Genomic DNA, 19,152 nt, shown 5'->3' on the forward strand with positions numbered 1-19,152 from the left:
CAGTGACAAAGACTATTGGATGCCAACGGCTGGAGGAACCCTGCAGAAGTTTTTCTCAACCAACAGCAATGGTGACTGCTGAAGAGTCCTTGGAGTGAAAAGCCCCAACAGTGATACCAGCAGAAGGTCTGACCCCCAACACCAATTTTTCTACAACAGGACCAGCCTTAGGTATCTAGTGGTCTTATTTCCAACCCCTAGATTATCCTACACCTGTCCAGAGACGATTGTAACCAGCCTATAAGCCTGTGAAGTACGATTCTAGACCAAATAGCATCACTACACTTTATGCAGGGGATGCCCATTCCATATTTCTATAGGCAGATGGTTAGGATCACAGAAACACATATTGTTCATAGTTTGCAGGTCTAGTCTTGGACTTAAAGGCCACAACCTTCTTATTTACCTCTCATAGCCATTCTATTGTGCTAGTTCCTTGGCAAGAGATAAAGGGGATTGGGTTTAATGACGCAGGGGTTTAAATCAGTATATTTGGCTGTAAAGGGAATTTCAAGTGGAACTTAATAGTTCCATAAGTGGGAGTTTCAAGAGTAGGCCTAAGTTAATATATCACTACAATGGATGACAACCCTGTGGCTACAACTCTGAATGCAGAGACAGCGTGTTAATTGTCACTACATGTGATGCCAATAGAAGAACATCTACTCACCCCAGACTGCTTCACATGCATTTAATTGCTGAGTAGCTTCTTGCAAGCAGCACTTAGAACATGGATGTACAAGAAGTCAAACCCATGTCCTCTATTTCCCCTTTAACATAGTTGACCAGTTTGAATATATTGCAATATATGGACAAACAAACCCTGTTTTTAATAGCTTAATGCACTAACAGGGGAATGTAATAAAAGTCGCAAAGAGCAAAACAATTTGCACCAATAAGATTAAAAATCCACATCTCGCAATGTAATATTGTTCCTGAAACTGTTATTGTATTGCGAATTTTAATTGCGCATTTTAATTGCGCACTCATAAGAAGTGCTTGAAGGTGTCGTAATCTTTTGGAGCAAACATAACGACTTTTTCAGTAAGAAGTTTTATTACATTGACTGCGCATTGGCGCAAACTATAAAATTTGTTCGCGCAAAGGCATAACTTTTCGTATTGCTAATAGTTTTTCCGTTAGCGATTTTTATTACATTCCCCTGAAAATGTCTTATTATCCTTAGCATTTTGATAGTGGGCTGAGTGCAGAGGAGTAGCTGTAATGATGTAATTAAAAATATATATTTTCAAACTATAAAAGACGCCTTTTACCAGATATCTGTAACTGCAAGTTATAGTGCGGTATTTATGTGGATTGCTGAAATGAATTAGTTGCCATTGCAACCACAACAGCGTAAGTTGATGCCTACATTTAATCACTCGATCAGATTCTGTGCACGGGGGTCTCCATCTCTCCAGCCCGAAACTCTAAGTTTGTAAGACAAGCCTTTGAATTTGCCTTTTTTTTTTAAGTACAGAACAATCACTGCAAATGACTGAAGGGTTTGTGTCCAACTGGGTATATTCAAATGATATCGTGACGTATATATGAAATAATTATGATTTTGGCACTTCTGGTGGGTGTGAACAACTGTACAGTCATATGCAGAGTCTCGTTACTTAACTGTTTGGTATATAAGTAAAAATAGACCTGTCCTTGTTCCTTGCATAACTGTGTTCAGTAGAGGGGAATATCTATGCTGGAATTGCATATTGGTTTGCCTGTAGATGCTAAATCATTAACAGTTATCAATGCTCTTTTACAGCTCAGATCTATTGACTTAAAGAGAACTAAACCCTAAAAATGAATATGGCTACAAATGCCTTATATTATAAACTGAACTTATTGAACCAGCCTAAGGGGCACTAACGTTCGGAAATTCGCCAGCATGGCTTCGCTCACATCGCCACATTTCACCAGGTGAAAATTCGGCAGGACAATGCTAATTCACTAAAATGCAAAGTTGTGTCCAGGGCGCCAAACGAATTTTCGCTAGCATTAATTTGGCAAGCAAAGCAAAGTTGCGCTAGCATTGGCTAATTTGCATACGGCGGGAAGTTAAAGTGGAATGGACATATATGGACGTATATGTTGCAGCAAATACATTATTTTACACAAGCCCTGGCAACCATAATAAAATAAAATAAAATTTATTATATTGCCCTACACATGAGCCCAGTGTATAGTTTATGTGCCATATGTTAGGAAATGTAGGGGGGAAGCCGTGTAACCTAAAAAAAAATTACGATCTTTTGCAGCCTATCACCCTGAAAAACTGAAAAGTCGCCAACGTTTTTTGGGAGTTTTTTTGAGGAACTCCTATCTACTCTATTGCACTTCGCCTGGTCTGAGGTGGCGAAGGCAAGTCTGGCGCAAGAGGTAACATTCAGTAAAATCCGCATCTTAATGAATTTGCGGAGTTACGTCCATTCGGCAGATCAAAAATTCGCCTGCCGTTAGAGTGCGAAGTAGTGCTAGAGTCTATCTCCTTCGCTAGCGAAGTCAAGCCAGCGCCGTTAGTAAATCGGCGAAGTCCCAAAATGACATTTCATCAGCGTTAGTCACTTCGCACTTTAGGTTCAGCTGATCCAGCTGTTGTTCCAGGAGTTTCCCATATTAGTGTCTGTGACACTCACATGCTCAGTGGGCTCTGATTGGCTGTTGAGAAGCTAAGCTTAGGGCTCGTCACTAATTATCCAGCAGAAAATGAGCTTCCCTGGCTGTAATATAAGCTGATGCTACAGGTTTGCTGATTATTAAATTCTGATGCTAATTGCACTGGTTTCTGTGCTGCCATGTAGTAATTATCTGTATTAATTACTAATCAGCCTTATATTGTGACATTTCTATTCTATGTGTTCTGTATATTGTGAGTGGGTCCCTAAGCTCAGTAAGTGACAGCAGCACAGAGCATGTGCAGTGAATCAGCAGAAAAGAAGATGGGGAGCTACTGGGGCATCTTTGGAGACACAGATCTTTACTGCTAAAGGGCTGTGGTTGCCTTGGGCTGGTATATATGTCCAAAATATAATGTACAACATTAATGCCCTGCTTCTTTAGTTAAGCTTAAATTTCCTTGGAGACACAGCATCAGAAAAATGACAATTCCTATCCACAGCAGTAAATGAAGGGAGAATTTCAGGTGATTCCTGGCACCTGTCCCATCATGCCTCTGTAACATTCTGTTGTATGTTATTTATATCCTGTGCAAATAAAACAGGCAGCTCTTGTGGCCCCTGTGTCTTTGTTTCTGTGTTTCGTGTGTCCCCCCTCTGCCAGCGCAGAGCAGTTTAGCCCACATCTTGCAGTCTACAAAGTCATTTCAATGATACACATACAGTAACGAGCAGCCTGCGGCTTCCTCATTACCAGCTCTGAGCAGATGTTAATGCAAGCAATATGGCAGGTTACAACTCCATTCTAATAGTAACACTCAAACAAATGTATGGTAATTATGGTCCTGTCTTAGGTTTTCGGCAAGATTGGTTAACCGCTGCCTGTATTAAAATGTTACCCTTTTAAAGCCAGAGCAGATTGTAGAATGGGGTGTTTAACCTGATTCACCCCCATGTGATGTTATTATCATATAATACACAAAAGCCAAGAATATCTTCTAAATGATATCCTTATAAACGGTGAGTTCTGATGTCATCAGTTATAAACGGTGAGTTCTGATGTCATTTCTGTCACATGACTCACTGAAACTTGTGTATTATAATAAATAAAGTACTCCCTGTTGCAAAATATGAGGATGTTAGAAGTAACCTCGGAGTTCTATGACCTGAGGCCTTCGGTCTCGTGCTTTTATATGGTCATGAAACTCCTCGGTAACTTATAATACCCTTATAATTTACAAGAGGGGGTACTTTATTCACTATATAATTTAACAGATTATAATACCTGGAGATGGTTGTAAGTGTTGATCAGGGAACACTACACTTGGTTGATCTTTGACTGGTTACTATTTAATCACACACAAAGTTTTGTGCAGTGGGGAAAGTGTCCCTTCTTTTTATTTGTTCAAACCACCAATATCAACGTTTCGGGGGGTACAACCTCCCTTCATCAGGATATAAGTACAAATGTGACCAAACACCTTTATAGACCTAACCCAACCTCTTCCCTCTTACTCACATGATCACATGTAGTATATGTGTAAATTGACAACCTCTTAATGTGAAAACATTTTTTGATTATAAAAATCCATTCTCAAAAGTCCAAGTCCCACATAAATAGTGAATAAATAGTGAATAAAATGTGTATAAAAGTCCAATTTTCTCCAAAAGCCCAATCCCCAACAAGTGTTAAACATAATTCAAAATACTTTCCAACAACCTTAATCAAAGGGGTAACAAGATACTTTAGCATAATTAATAGTATAATTAATAGCATACGTCATTTGAAACATTGTTCTATAATACCTCTGATGTTGTTAGTATTAATTCTCATCCCCTGATGAAACTTGTCTGCAGGGAAGGGAAACAAAAAGGAAACAAAACAGAGGGGAAGGGGCCGGGGTCAGAATCAATTTAAAAATTGCGAAACTTCTGCGAAAATTCACCAGCGTCAAAAAACGATATTCGGACGCCCATTGACTTTAACGCTGAACCCGCAATTGATGCAAGCGATTTTTCGGATGCCCGTATAAAATAGACGCAGGCGGCAATTTTCGAGTATCATGATTTTTCACCATTTTGCGAATTTTGCTGGAAACTGATAAATTCACCCATCACTACAGATCATCATTTTAAAGGAGAACTAAAGCTTAACTAAAGAAGTAGCTAGAAATGCTTTACATTATGTTTTGGACTTCTGTACCAGCCCAGGGCAACCACAGCCCTTTAGCAGTAAAGATCTGTGTCTCCAAAGATGCCCCAGTAGCTCCCCATCTTCTTTTCTGCTGATTCACTGCACATGCTCTGTGCTGCTGTCACTTACTGAGCTTAGGGACCCACTCACAATATACAGTACACATAGAATAGAAATGTCACAATATAAGGCTGATTAGTAATTAATACACATAATTACTACATGGCAGCACAGAAACCAGTGCAATTAGCATCAGAATTTAATAATCAGCAAACCTGTAGCATCAGCTTATATTACAGCCAGGGAAGCTCATTTTCTGCTGGATAATTAGTGACGAGCCCTAAGCTTAGCTTCTCAACAGCCAATCAGAGCCCACTGAGCATGTGAGTGTCACAGACACTTTCCAAGATGGTGACCCCCTGTGACAAGTTTGAAGTCCTGGATCATTGCTGCTATTGACAAGCTGAAACTTTAGGCTGGTGCAATAAGGATAGTATGTAAAATAGGGCATTTTTAGCCATATTCATTTTTAGGATTTAGTTCTCCTTTAATGCACTCCCCTTTCATTCGCACACAGTGCCCCCTACGCCTATAGTAATGAACTAAAACCATGAATTGAATGAGGGGTTTTGGGTTGGATCACTGGGATCTTTTAAATGTTATAAAAATCCTACATTCGTCAGGAAAAGGCCTTGAACACATCTAGAGGTTTGGTGTTATGATTTCAGTAAATGAAAGCAGGACGAAACCAACCTCGATCATAAATTTTATGTCCCTTTAAGTGCAGGACTTTATTCTGGTGGGTACGTCGAGCTCATAGTGAGCACACAGGATACAATTATCTGCAGTCCGTACAAGATAATAACTGCTCGTAGGGTTATTTATCTGCAGCTGTTGGGTAACAATGCGCTGATTGTTGTTTTTTAATCTGCTGGATAACATGTGTTAAGCTGTTTTGTTAAATGCATGAAATTAGTTTAATGGGCAATTTATGTATGTTTTAAAAAAACAGGGGAAGGACGAGTGCCGAGCTCAAGTGGTACATTTCTCCATCTATAATTTCTTTTTATTGCATGGGAAAACGACTCCATGAAGGAACCAGCCATCTATGATGGGTAATAGTCTGTAGAAAGGGACTAATAATATAATATAAAATTAATTACCAACATCCAGGACCTAATGGCTTCACGTATTTACTTCCAAACCCACAATTCAGTTTCTATTACAGGTATGGGACCTGTTATCTAGAATGCTCGGGACCTAGGGTTTTCCGGATAGGTGTCTTTCCATAATTTGGATCACCATGCCTAAAGTCTGCTATGATTTAAAGTTAAATAAACCCAGCAGAATTGTTTTGCCCATTCATTTTATCATTAGAAAGTCCTTATTTTTAGTTTTCTATTATTATTTATTATTAGAAAGAAAAAAAGGTTTGAATTATTTGATATGGACTGTCAATATCGCAGTTATCGTTACTCCGTAAATTCACTACAGTGCAAATTTTACAAAATTTTACCGTTTTCTCCAGAATTTCCTTCGCCAGCTTAGACCTGGCGAACTGATAAGATGAAGCTACATCCTCCTCAATCTTATGTCTGTGACATCATCTCCTGTATGCCGAAAAGTCATATAAGTTGTATAAAATGCTGGCGTTTTTTAATTTTTTAAAGCTAAAAAACTATTAAGAATTTATGTGTTAATATTTCTTTCCCAACCAGTTGAGGGTCATGCCACATTTGTTTTAGGGTGGGCTCATGTCTAGGGCATTAGAGGATCTCTTTTGTCTTTATTTTGCTTCTTTAGACATTTGTAATAATAAGTGGCCACTTAAAGCATTTGCACCAACATCTCTAATAAAGACGTATATGACCTATATGTACCCGCCCTATTCAAATTGATCTAAGCACAAGAGTACCAATGAAATTTCACTAGGCAAAAAATTAACACTAGAGAAAGTATATTATGAAACGGCCGTGCTGACGAATAAACGCTAGCGAAACTTCACCAGCGTTCGGCTGCCCAGATACAACTTCACATTTTAGTAAATTAGCGTAGCGGTAGCAAATCTTCATCTGGCGAAGTGTGGTGGATCGTTCGCTTCCAAAAATTCTCCTTTAGCAAATTTTCCCCTATGAGAGATGACCTTCTCTTAATTTGGAGCTTTCTGGATAACAGGTTTCCGAATAACAGATCTTATACCTGTATACGGACTTATAGGTATTTGAAGTCCAGATTTTAAAGGAACACTTACATCAAAATAAAACATTTCTATGCATTACATGTTGTCTTCAGCTGTCGGAGAACCACCTAAATACTGTTAATAGTTTAAAACAGACGACAAGCTCCTTTGTCAGCTTTGGGTGTTTCTCAGCTGGTTGAAAAGTGCGGCCAGAGAATATACCCCATTATCAGACAATTTGACCCTGACAATGACAATAATGGCCACTTTTTTACAATTGATTCCTCCCTGAATCATCACAGCCATTGTAGGAGGGGGAAAAGTTATTTGTATGTTTCACTTGTACTCAGGGGCACTTAGGGTAAGGCCACACTGGGCGTTTTGGGGAGATTTGGTCGCCTGGCGACTAATTGCCTCGTTTTTGCGGCGACCAATCTCTCCAAACGACTTCCCTGACTCTGCGCTGGCTAAAATGAAAAAGAAAAACGCCAGCACTAATCTCACACAGCGATTCGTTTTCCGAAGCCGCCCAAAGTTTCCTCGTGAGGCAACTTCGGAAAATGAATCGCCGCATGTGATTAGAGCCAGCTTGTACTTGTTTTGGTGGGATAGTCCCATATAGTACAGAAAGGAGAAATAAAAGTATAATCACAGGTGGGGGGGGGAGCAGTAGTGAAGATGAGCAGTGAATGACCAGGGTAACAGATAAATTACTAGAATTATTGGCAGGAGGTGGGAGTAATAGTGACTTTACCATTCCCTCTTTTTTAAATGACAACGTCACCATGCAGAATCCTTCCACTGACAGTCTGAGTTGTAGCTCAACAACAGATGGAGGGGCTGCAGGATAGACATCTGTAATCTTTGTAATGCAGACCCCTGTAGGTTAAGACCCCTGTAGCTTTCCTGCTTTGAGCTCCTCTTGTCCATCTTTCATACCTTCACTTATCAAGAGAAGAACAGACAGTACAAAGAGCAGGCTCTTATAAAAGATAAAAATAAAATGGTAGCAATAATAATAATAACAATAATAATAATAAAAGGGCCATTGTCCATTGAAGCCTTAGGGCTATTCCACACGGGGAGATAGCGACGCGTTTGCGGTCGCGGCGACAAAGCGCCGCGACAGTCGCCGCGACCGGCGCAGGCGACAGTTTTGTATGGGCGCCTATGTAAAAACGCCTGTGCTAACCACACGAGGCGATGCGCTTTTCAACAGTCGCCTGAAAATGCCTCGCCAGGCTTTTTCAGGCGACTGTTGAAAAGCGCATCGCCTCGTGTGGTTAGCACAGGCGTTTTTACATAGGCGCCCATACAAAACTGTCGCCTGCGCCGGTCGCGGCGACTGTCGTGGCGCTTTGTCGCCGCGACCGCAAACACGTCGCTATCTCCCCGTGTGGACTAGCCCTTAGGGCAGAGATAAAGCGTCTGATTCTGGTAGTCACCCGGCGAATAATCTCCCCGAATCTGACCGTGTGTCTCTGCCCTTAGTCTGCCTTTAGCATAAGCAGCCATACTAATGTAGGCAGGACACACCAAGCAGTTTTGCCTGTGGTGCACATTTAGGGGCCGATTCATCAATAGTCGAATATCGAGGGTTAATTAACCCTCGATATTCGACTGGGAACTAAAATCGTTCGACTTCGAATATCGAAGTCGAACAATTTTGCGCAAATCCTGCGATCGATCGATCGAATGATTTTTCGTTCGATCGAACGATTAAATCCTTCGAATCGAACGATTCGAAGGATTTTAATCCAACGATCGAAGGAAAATCCTTCGATCAAAAAATCACAGGCAAGCCTATGGGGACCTTCCCCATAGGCTAACATTGACTTCGGTAGGTTTTATCTACCGAAGTAGGTGGTCGAAGTATTTTTTAAAGAGACAGTACTTCGATCATCGAATGGTCGAATAGTCGAACGATTTTTACTTCGAATCGTTCGAATCGTTCGAATTCGATTGAATTCGATCGAATTTAACCAATTCGATGGTCGAAGTACCCAAAAAATACTTCGAAATTCGAATTTTTTAACATTCGAATTCTTCACTCGAATTTTGTAAATCTGCCCCTTACTGTAAATTATTAAAGAGTATACAAACAAAGCTAAAATGCTGAGAGTCTCTCAGCATTTTAGCTTTGTTTGTATACTATTTATACTCTTTATACAAACTTAGTGAGAGATAATATACAGAGAGCAGAAGGGAATACACCTGAGATATATATATATATCAGGAGAGATCTGCATTGTGTGCTGTCCATTCTGTGTATGTGCAAGAATCTCTCTCTTGCTGCCAGAAACCTTTCCCAGGGAGACGGCCGTTTGAGCTGCCAAACAAGATGTTCAATAATTAAACAAAAGCACAGTGTGATTGGTTTCCTTGCAGAATATTACCAGGGGATGAGGGGAGCTGAATTCAGGAATGGATGAAGTGTTACAAAATACATCAGCCTTTCTCTGCGCTACTGCCAGGTTTCCCCTTCAAACTTTCTTTTTTCCTGAGCAGGATTGGCTTAAAGAAATGGATATCAATAGATATCAAGCCTGTCATTTTGGATACTGAATCTTCCAGGATCGGTTTGGCCAAGTACTGGACTAAATTCAAAAACATTATTTGCGTGCTTCAATTAGAGAGAAAAAAATTGTCCACGTTCAGTTCTCCAGAGTGGGAAAATGATATGACTTGCAGGGCTCAAAAAGTGTTGCGAATACCACTCAAATACCAAATTCTGTTCTTTCTATAACTGTAGCTGTATGTACATCATTAATATAAGGGATGGTACTTATGTACAGAACATAGAAGGGCTCATTTACCGCCACAAGTGCAGCATTATTGGTGCAACTGTGTCCAATATGTTCCAAAATAGACGCAATTGTGCTCAAATTGTCGGAGTGGGGATTGCATCATGTTATTACATTACCTGTAGATGCAAGTCTTCTGAAGCAGGCTGTCATACGAACCCTGGTATTAATTCCACCTTTAGGGTTCTCTGAGTTCCCATGGATTCTGGTGTGTGTGATACAAGTCTCCCAGCGAACCCTTCTGGGAAAATGGTTGTGCCCCCCCCTTCCTTGGTTTTTAAACAGCTCAGAACCATATGCAGTTACCCTTATAGTCGAAGAATAGTTGGCAAGCACCCCTGGAACCACTCGTCTAGTAAAAGACAGCTTTATTTCAGTTTGTTAAAAGCATAAGATCCTGACGCGTTTCGTATCCAACGATACGTAGTCATGAGTAACACAGAAACCCAACGGCTATTTAAATTGCCAATCCGGAAATTACATTTTTAATCAACACTCTCCATTTCAATACATGGGTTTTAACCCTTTAGTGAAAACAGCCTTAAAAACAATAAATTCAATTAACAATTCAATTTATTACTCAAAACGAACTGAAATATTTCCTATTATAACAACCTTGTTGTACCTATCTCTACATGAAACTATCAATTGTAATTATTGGTCTAAAAAATTTCATCTTAATTAGCTACTTCTTATCTTTTAAAGTCCTTGAAATAAAATTACCATTTTTTCATATCTTTAAAGAGTAACATGCTCCGCTTGCTTAAATTTTATAGGAAAACGTACTTTTTTACATTAATTTATTTTACCATTTTTAATTTATAAAACATCTCTAAAAGCAAACAATTAATAATATCCAGATATGATGTAACCAAACATGGTATTGCTTGCAGTTAGCCTTATAGCCATGTCTCTAAACTGGTACCATCAGAACCCTGATAGTCCAGTTAGTTCCTTAAAGGGCATGTAAAGGCAAAAAAATAAAATCGCATTTTTACTTTCTTTAATGAAAAAGAAACCTATCTCCAATATTCTTTAATTAAAAAATGTGCATTGTTTTTATAAGAAACCTGACTGTATGCAGTGAAATTCTCCCTTCATTTACTGCTGTGGATAGGAATTGTCAGACGGTCCCTAACTGCTCTGCAGGGAAACAATCATACTTATGAACAGCAGGGGGAGCCCCCGCCTTACTTCCCAGCCATGCAGAACTCAAGCAGCTTTGTTTATGACGATCCCTAAGCAGCCCAGACCACACTGAGCATGTGCACAGTCTTAGTCTTGCAAAGATGTTTAACAAAGTTACAAGATGGTGACCCCCTGTAGCCAACTTTGAAAGCATAAATCATTTGTTTGATTAGGCTTGTGGTGCAGTAAGTTCATGTTTATATTTAGTATACAAAATACAGCATTTCTGGCCTTATTCTATTTTAGACTTTACATGCCCTTTAAATGCAATTATATTGTTTAGCTTACTATCCTTTAATTCTGTCATTCGTTATGTTCTTCAGCGTAAGGGGTGGTGCTTACGCTTGTGCAGCACCCATGGCTAGGTCTCATTAATTACAAATGCATTCTGCAAAGCTCAGAAACCTTACCTTTCTGACACTGGTGCTCCTTTAGGGCTCTTACAGACGGCCGTTCCGACCTGCGCTCCCCTGCGTTCCGTTTTTTGGCGTTCAGCCGCAGGGGAGCGCAGGAATAGACGCAAGTCATTATTTGAAATGGGGCTGTACTCACTCAGGCGCCTGTAGGCGCCGAACGCAGGTTCAGACGCAACATGCTGCATTTTTCCTGCGTTCGGCGCCTACACGCTCCTGAGTGAGTACAGCCCCATTTCAAATAATGACTTGCGTCTATTCCTGCGCTCCCCTGCGGCTGAACGCCAAAAAACGTAACGCAGGGGAGCGCAGGTCGGAACGGCCGTGTGTAAGAGCCCTTATAAACTCTGGGCAAATTTGCACATGCGCAATAACCTATGGCAACTAATCCGATATATGCTTTCATTATTCAACCTGCAGCTGGCTGACAAAAAGTTACTACTTGGTTGCTATGGGTTAATGCCCAGGTGCAGACTTGCCCAGTGTTTATAAATAAGCCCCAGTGGACAAATATGTGGATTGCAGATGGACACAGAACTGCAGTTTTGTAGGGACTTTTATGTTAATAATTAATGCCTGCCTGTAATTTGGAGGTGCCTGTATTATGACCACCCTCCCTAGAGGTAATTCTGCCAGCTGGGTGTACAGTAATTAATAATTCAGAATTTTAATATGGGGATATTTTTTGTTTTTATTGATCCATTTTCCAGTTCAGAGGGATGTTCTCCATTCTGCAATCATATCTTTTGAAAATGAGTGAATTGTTAACCAGTAGCAATAAACGAACCATTGCCTAATGCTAAGGGTAAGTGCACATGCTAAGAATCGCCTCTTCTTCGGGCGACTAATCTCCCCGAAAAGCCTTCCTGCTGGCTAGAATCTAGGCTAGGATCGCTTCGTTTTCTGAAGTCGCCCAAAGTTTCCTCGTGAGGCAACTTCAGGCTTATTGTAATTTGCCAACCTTTCTGCACCATGCCAAACATCAAGGAGTCCTGGTAGATTAAATAAAGTTGTTTGGCAATCATAGAGCTGAGCTTTTTAGTAATTTAGGGTAAATAATATTATGTCCTGGAACTTTTACATGTTCTAGTCTCATTTCTGACTCTATCCATCAGTTGTTAGTCATGAAAGGGATATTGTCTTGAGAAAACATGTTTTTTCCAAAACATATCAGTTAATAGTGCTACTCCAGCAGAATTCTGCACTGAAATCCATTTCTCAAAAGAGCAAACAGATTTTTTTATATTCAATTTTGAAATCTTACATGGGGCGAGACATATTGTCAATTTCCCAGCTGCCCCAGTCATGTGGTTTTCCCATGACAGTATCCCTTTAAGATTATCCATGAGCAATGGCCCAAGTTCCTTTCAGTTTCAGATTGTTTTACTGATTTTAGATCTTAATTAATGTAGAAGAACTTAAATCTGTAATGCACAAACAGACTCTAATAGGCAGGCATTGGATTGATATCAAGTAGCCACAAACACAATGACTGTTTTATTGTTGCATTTTTATTTGTGCACTGCAACATTATTATTCACATTAAAAAACAGCATAAAAATACAGAAAACACAGACAAGACTTCAGATCATATTAATATAAAAAGTTTCAAGGTGTTGGAGCATCTGAAGGCTTTTTTGAGTGCTTGGTCACACTTGCACAATCTCTATTCTTATCTTTGCATGTGCTGAGGGTTTCAAGCTGGTGCAACCTGAAAGGTAATTGGGGGTTAGGGACACACCTTTGGTGAGGTTGTCAAACCAGTAAATCTTTGTCCAAGTTGGCCACAAAGGCAGTATCGGACTGGGACACCAGGGGCCCACCCAAAAACCTTAGACCAGGGGCCCACCCAAAAACCTTAGACCAGGGGCCCACTCTCAGTACTATTCTTCTTCTCCTCACTCAACCTCTATTCTTATAGTCTCTTTTCTTTACATACTATAATCTATTATTCCATCTATTTAGCCTCTTTGTTCTCATAGAAATAGGGAATGGCCATGAAATAGGGCAAATGTTTAGCAGCACAAAGGCCCACAGACACCTGGGCCCATCGGGAGTTTTTCTGGTTTCCCGGTGGGCCAGTCCGACACTGCACAAAGTTGTTGGGCTATATAAAACTGATATTGGCTTTCAAGCCAATGATTGGATCATAACTGCCCATTGTGGTCTATGGTATGTTTAAAGCAGTCTGATAGATAGATATCTACCAAATTCCTGGCCAAGTATTAGTCAAAGGGGTAATTATTCTGGTCCCATACAGCAGCCATTATGTTATGTTTTGAGTGGCCAAGGTGGCCACTAATGTCAGCTTGTATATAGCCAGTTTGATGTTTCCTTTCGGGCCAATGACCCAGGGCAAAAGGCCTTCTCAAGCCTACCTTAAAACTATCCAGGTGTTCTTTGATAGGACCAGACAGGTGATTTTGTTGGACAAACAACTTGGGATTTCTTGCAACTCCAACTCACTTACACACACACAGGGGTTGTCCAACTTTAAATCAACTTTTAGTTTGATGTAGAGAGGGATATTCTGAGACAATTTGCAATTGGGTTTTATGTTTTATTATTTGTGGTTTTTGAGTTATTTAGATTTTTATTCAGCAGCTCTACAGTTTGCAATTTCAGCCATCCAAATGGATCCAAATGACCTTATTCATTTTCCGTAGTTGCCCGAAGTTTCCTTGTGAGGCGACTTCGGAACACGAACTGCCGTGTGTGATTAGCACCAGAGTTTTTTCATTTTAGCTGGCGCAGAGTGAGTGAAGGTGTTTGGGGAGATTGGTTGCTGCAAAGACGATGCCATTAGTCGCCAGGCGACCAAATCTCCCCAAAACGCCCAGTGTGGCCTTACCCTAAAAGTTAACTTAAAGGTGAAGCACCCCTTTCAACTGGTTGTCAACGAGTGCCCTATTGGGCCACCTTTATCTATAGGGTCCCCTATCAGAGTCTGGCTTTTTCTATTGTTACGTCTATCTTACAGAGTGTTCGGATACACCATCTCACAAGCAGGAATTAAAAGGCTACACCTATAAACTACTTATCCAGCTAGTAACTACAAAAAGCCATGACCCATTTTTACTGAGAATATTGCCATTTTTTCTGGAGTGAAAATTCAGCCAATATTCAGAACTGTCAATTATCTTGTTGACAGTCCAGTTGCTCTGCTTTTGAAGACTGAAGCACAACATTGATTTTATGAGCCACTATGATAAAGAAGATCCATCTTGCCCTTCTCCAGCAAAGGCAGGTGCCTGTGTCCATTGAATAGTTCTCTACATGGGTTTTTCATAGTCTACAAAATCTCCTTGTATAGCATAAGAATTTACAGCATAAATTAAATGACGTATGTGGGATATTATCTAGACAGGTGTAACTTATACTAAATTGTTCTGCACAGAGCAACAAATTCTGCAAAAAACAATCCATATTAAAGCTTGTTGGGGAATGTAAAACTTAAGAGCAAAGTATTCAGAGTAATGAGGGAGAAACTCAGCAGTTACCTACAGGAGAAGCACATTACCTTTGGCAACTCCATGTAATCGACTCTTACATTCCATTAGATGCTCGGTGCACTGATAGCACTCTATGGGCTTGTTTTATCATCAGTTCTAACGGTTTATGCACAGTTGTATCTCATATGTTAATATTTTCCCATTAATCAGTAACATCCCAGTATTAGCTAAATATCAGCAACCATTTAAAATTATTGACTGGAATTTCCCATCACACACAGAAAATCGTCGTAACATTTCTAAAGCCAAGAGAAGATCTTATTATTGTGACTTAAGGGAGCTATAAAGGGTCGGTGGTTTTCACATAATTGAATGTTCTACGGTGCCACGTTTGGTGGTTGGCTCAATGCTGCGGCTAATGGATTTATCTCATGCCTTCTTCACCCTTTCTGTACAATAGTGCTGCTTTTTGTGTTAACGTTTGGTTGTTCTCCAGATTCACACACCTCATTTAGTAACAGTGTGAAGTGCAGAAAGGCAAATATTGGCATCGTTTTCCATGGTTTTTACCTGGGGTACATTGGTTCTCCCCGACTTTTTATCATATTTGCATGCAGCACAAAATATTGCAGCTGGTCGTGGGTGCAATCAAAGCTGGCATATAAAAGGACATATCCATTTTGTGGCCATTGTTTAGAACTCTATTCAAAATGATTTGTGCATTGGCAATTTGGCACTCAATAGAACCTTGGTATTAACATATGCCCAAAGGGAGGTATTAATGGACAAGGGATGGTAGAATCACTTAGGGGTGCCAAGTTGTTAGGCACCTCTCCAATGATTATAGAAACATACTGTTCACACCCTGGGGTGGCACTTCTCTTCTCCCAAAATGCACCATTATTAGTATCAGGTAGAGGGCCACCGTTTGTCCTTCTCTGGTTTACAGAAACACAACAGTTATAAGCATGTGATTGTTTAAAGTTCATTAGGATAGTCATACTGGATCTGTAGAAGCAAACAAATATGGGCCATACACAGGCTGATAAAGAAGTGCCTCAAGATTGAATTGGCAGCTTATGGGCTGTGTATGGGGTTTACTGACAGGCCTGCCCAAATCATATCTAGGCAAAATATTGAGCTTATATCCATCAGGCATGTTTCAAAAGCCCATCTGTCATGTTGATGCAGTCATTGTCCGATGGGTCTTCAACTGTATGATGCAATAATTGACCTGGGGACTCATCTAGTTGGTGACCAAATTGGATCAATTGGCAAACTGACTAATCAAGTGGATCTTGCAATGTATGACCTGAATATGACAATATGATTATCAGGAAAAGAAAGGTGGCCTTTATATACAGCCAACAGAACGTAATGCAAACCTGGAACATAGAAACACTGTGTGTGGCATGCATTCATCTGCAGGTTAATAAAAGCATTCCTCATTGGACAGCCACCAGTCTACAAGCACAATATACAGTCTTCTGAGCTCACATGAAAAGACACCATTGTACAAGCTGCACATGTGTGGTCACTAACCCTAGGAGAGCAACACATGGATCCTTGCATGTGACACCAGAGACACTTCATGCATTAAGTTTCATAGAACATATGACTCCGTTGACTGCGTTTGTTGAATTCTCCACAGGGTAGGGGATCAAAATGCTGTAAACTAAGACTGAGAATTTAGAATAGTTCTTCACCATAGTTCCCAACAAAAGATGTTCTATGGTAGTGCTATCCAAGCCTTTCCATGTACTGAGTCTGTTATCTTATATGACCCAAGTTTGACAATGATGAATCTATGGAGGCCCATGTCCAAGATGGGCCATACGAATCCTTGGAGGTCTGCATCCATGTCCCACTGTAGAACATTCTTGTGCTATGGAATATCTATAACAAGATGAGAATGCTTCACCATCCCAGCAAGTGCCATTGTTAAAGATCTGCTGCTTGAAAACCCCAGCAATGGCAGAATTATCCTTCTGTCTTCTAGGAGGCAGATGAGCAGATGAGCATTGTTTTATAAAAAAAAACACTAAACCTAAAAAATGCATATTATGAAAGTGATTAGTAACATTTGCAAATATTTACATATGTACAGTGGCTCAGCACTTCTGCCTTGCAGCACTGGACTCCTGAGTTTGATTCCAACTGGAGCTCTATCCGCAAGGAGTTTGTCTGTGAGGATCTTCTCTGGGGACTCTGCTTTCCCCCCACTTCCAAAAACATACAGACACGTTAGTCAGTTACTGCTAAAATTGAATGTCATCTGTGTGTGAATGTGATTGGGACCTTAGATTGTAAGCTCCACTGGAGCATGAATTGATGTATAATGTCTGTAAAGCATATTGTTTGTGTGCCAACACTATATAAATTATAACATGTATATGAATCATGTTTAAATAAGGCTCTAAGCATTGGCGAAACCAAGTGAATGTTATATATTTGGTTTCCTGAAACTAAAGCTGGGCATGTGCAGGCAGATAATGGTTGCCAGCTGGGCTACTCTTGATCAGTAGCTTATTTACCACTGACTGGGCTCAGGGCCCAATCAGATATAAATCAGAAAGCCCCAGACTGGAAAATCTTGTTTAATGAAGACCACATTGGGCTGTAGAAATGGTCCTCTTCTGATGGGCTTGCACAAGTTCGGGATGGGATGTGAAATTGGATGCCAAATAATGAACCTAATTTCTACCACGACTTGGGTAGCTGAATGGGAATTCCTTTGGGAGTTCTTTGCCAAGCAGTCAGCTTGTTTGATCACATCTACCAATGCACAAGCAGCATGTTCAATATTCCAATATTTTATTGCAATATTTTATTGCAATATTTTATTGTAATTTTTTTATTGCAATATTTTATTGCTATTTTTTTATTGCAATGTTTTATTGCAATAATTTATTGCAATATTTTATTCCAATATTTTATTGCATTTTTTATTCCAATATTTTATTCCAATATTTTATTGTAATTTTTTATTGCAAAATTTTATTCCAATATTTTATTGTAATTTTTTAATTCAATATGTTATTGCAATATTTTATTGCAATAATTTATTCCAATATTTTATTGCAATATTTTATTCCAATGTTTTAGTGTAATTTTTATTCCAATATTTTATTGCAATATTTTATTCCAATAATTTATTCCAATATTTTATTCCAATAATTTACTCCAATATTTTATTGTCATTTTTTATTGCAATATTTTATTGCATTTGTTTATTGCAATATTTTATTGCAATATTTTATTCTAATATTTTATCCCAATATTTTATTGTCATTTTTTATTGCAATATTTTATTGTAATTTTTTTGTCCGATATTTTATTCCAATAATTTATTCCAATATTTTATTCCAATAATTTTCTCCAATATTTTATTCCAATATTTTATTGTCATTTTTTATTCCAATTTTTTATTCCAATATGTTATTGCAATACTTTATTGCAATACTTTATTGAAATATTTGATTCCAATATTTTATTGAAATATTTTATTGCAATATTTTATTGCAATATTTTATTACAATATTTTATTGCAATATTTTATTGTCATATTTTATTGTCATATTTTATTTATAAGAGAGGAGAAAAGCTAAAGGTTCTAGATGAGCAAAAGGACATGATTGTTTCACCAATGATACGGGATGGAAGACAACACAGCTTGGAAGACAAACCAGACAATGCAGCATGGACAGGCAGGCTGTATCAGCAGAAAAAGGGTTAAGAAATAGCACCAGTAACAAACTAAATTGAACCTAACAACGGGCAATGAGTTTTCATTCAAAGCCCCTTTAAATACTTTGAATCTCGCGCCATTGCGTGATGGTGTCATCACGCCAGCGCATAAACCCGGAAGCGTGGCCGCGGGCGCCATAGGACAACCGGCTCTGAACAGAAATAACAAAAATATTATAATAAAATATTGGGATAAATTATTATAATGAAATATTATAATACAATATTGGGATAAAATATTAAATAAAATATTATAATAAAATATTGGTTTAAAATATTATAATAAAATATTATGATAAAATATTATAGACTGCTTAAGGTCAGAAGCAGATTTATGGAGATTAGTGAAATGAATCAGCCAGGCTGTGGTCTAAACATGCCAAATGCCCCTCAAGGAAATAAACAGTTTTAGAATAGACAGTTTTTGAAATGCATATGTTTTATGTTAAAGGAAGAACAGAACTTGCAGAAAAGTAAAGATATCAGACCTATAGCTATTGTAAGTTGCAACCCCCAATATTAACCCTGGTTGATAACATTGGGAGCTGCAGTTCACA

Source organism: Xenopus laevis, chromosome 7S (genome assembly GCF_017654675.1).
Source record: "Xenopus laevis strain J_2021 chromosome 7S, Xenopus_laevis_v10.1, whole genome shotgun sequence".
NCBI lineage: Eukaryota > Metazoa > Chordata > Amphibia > Anura > Pipidae > Xenopus > Xenopus laevis.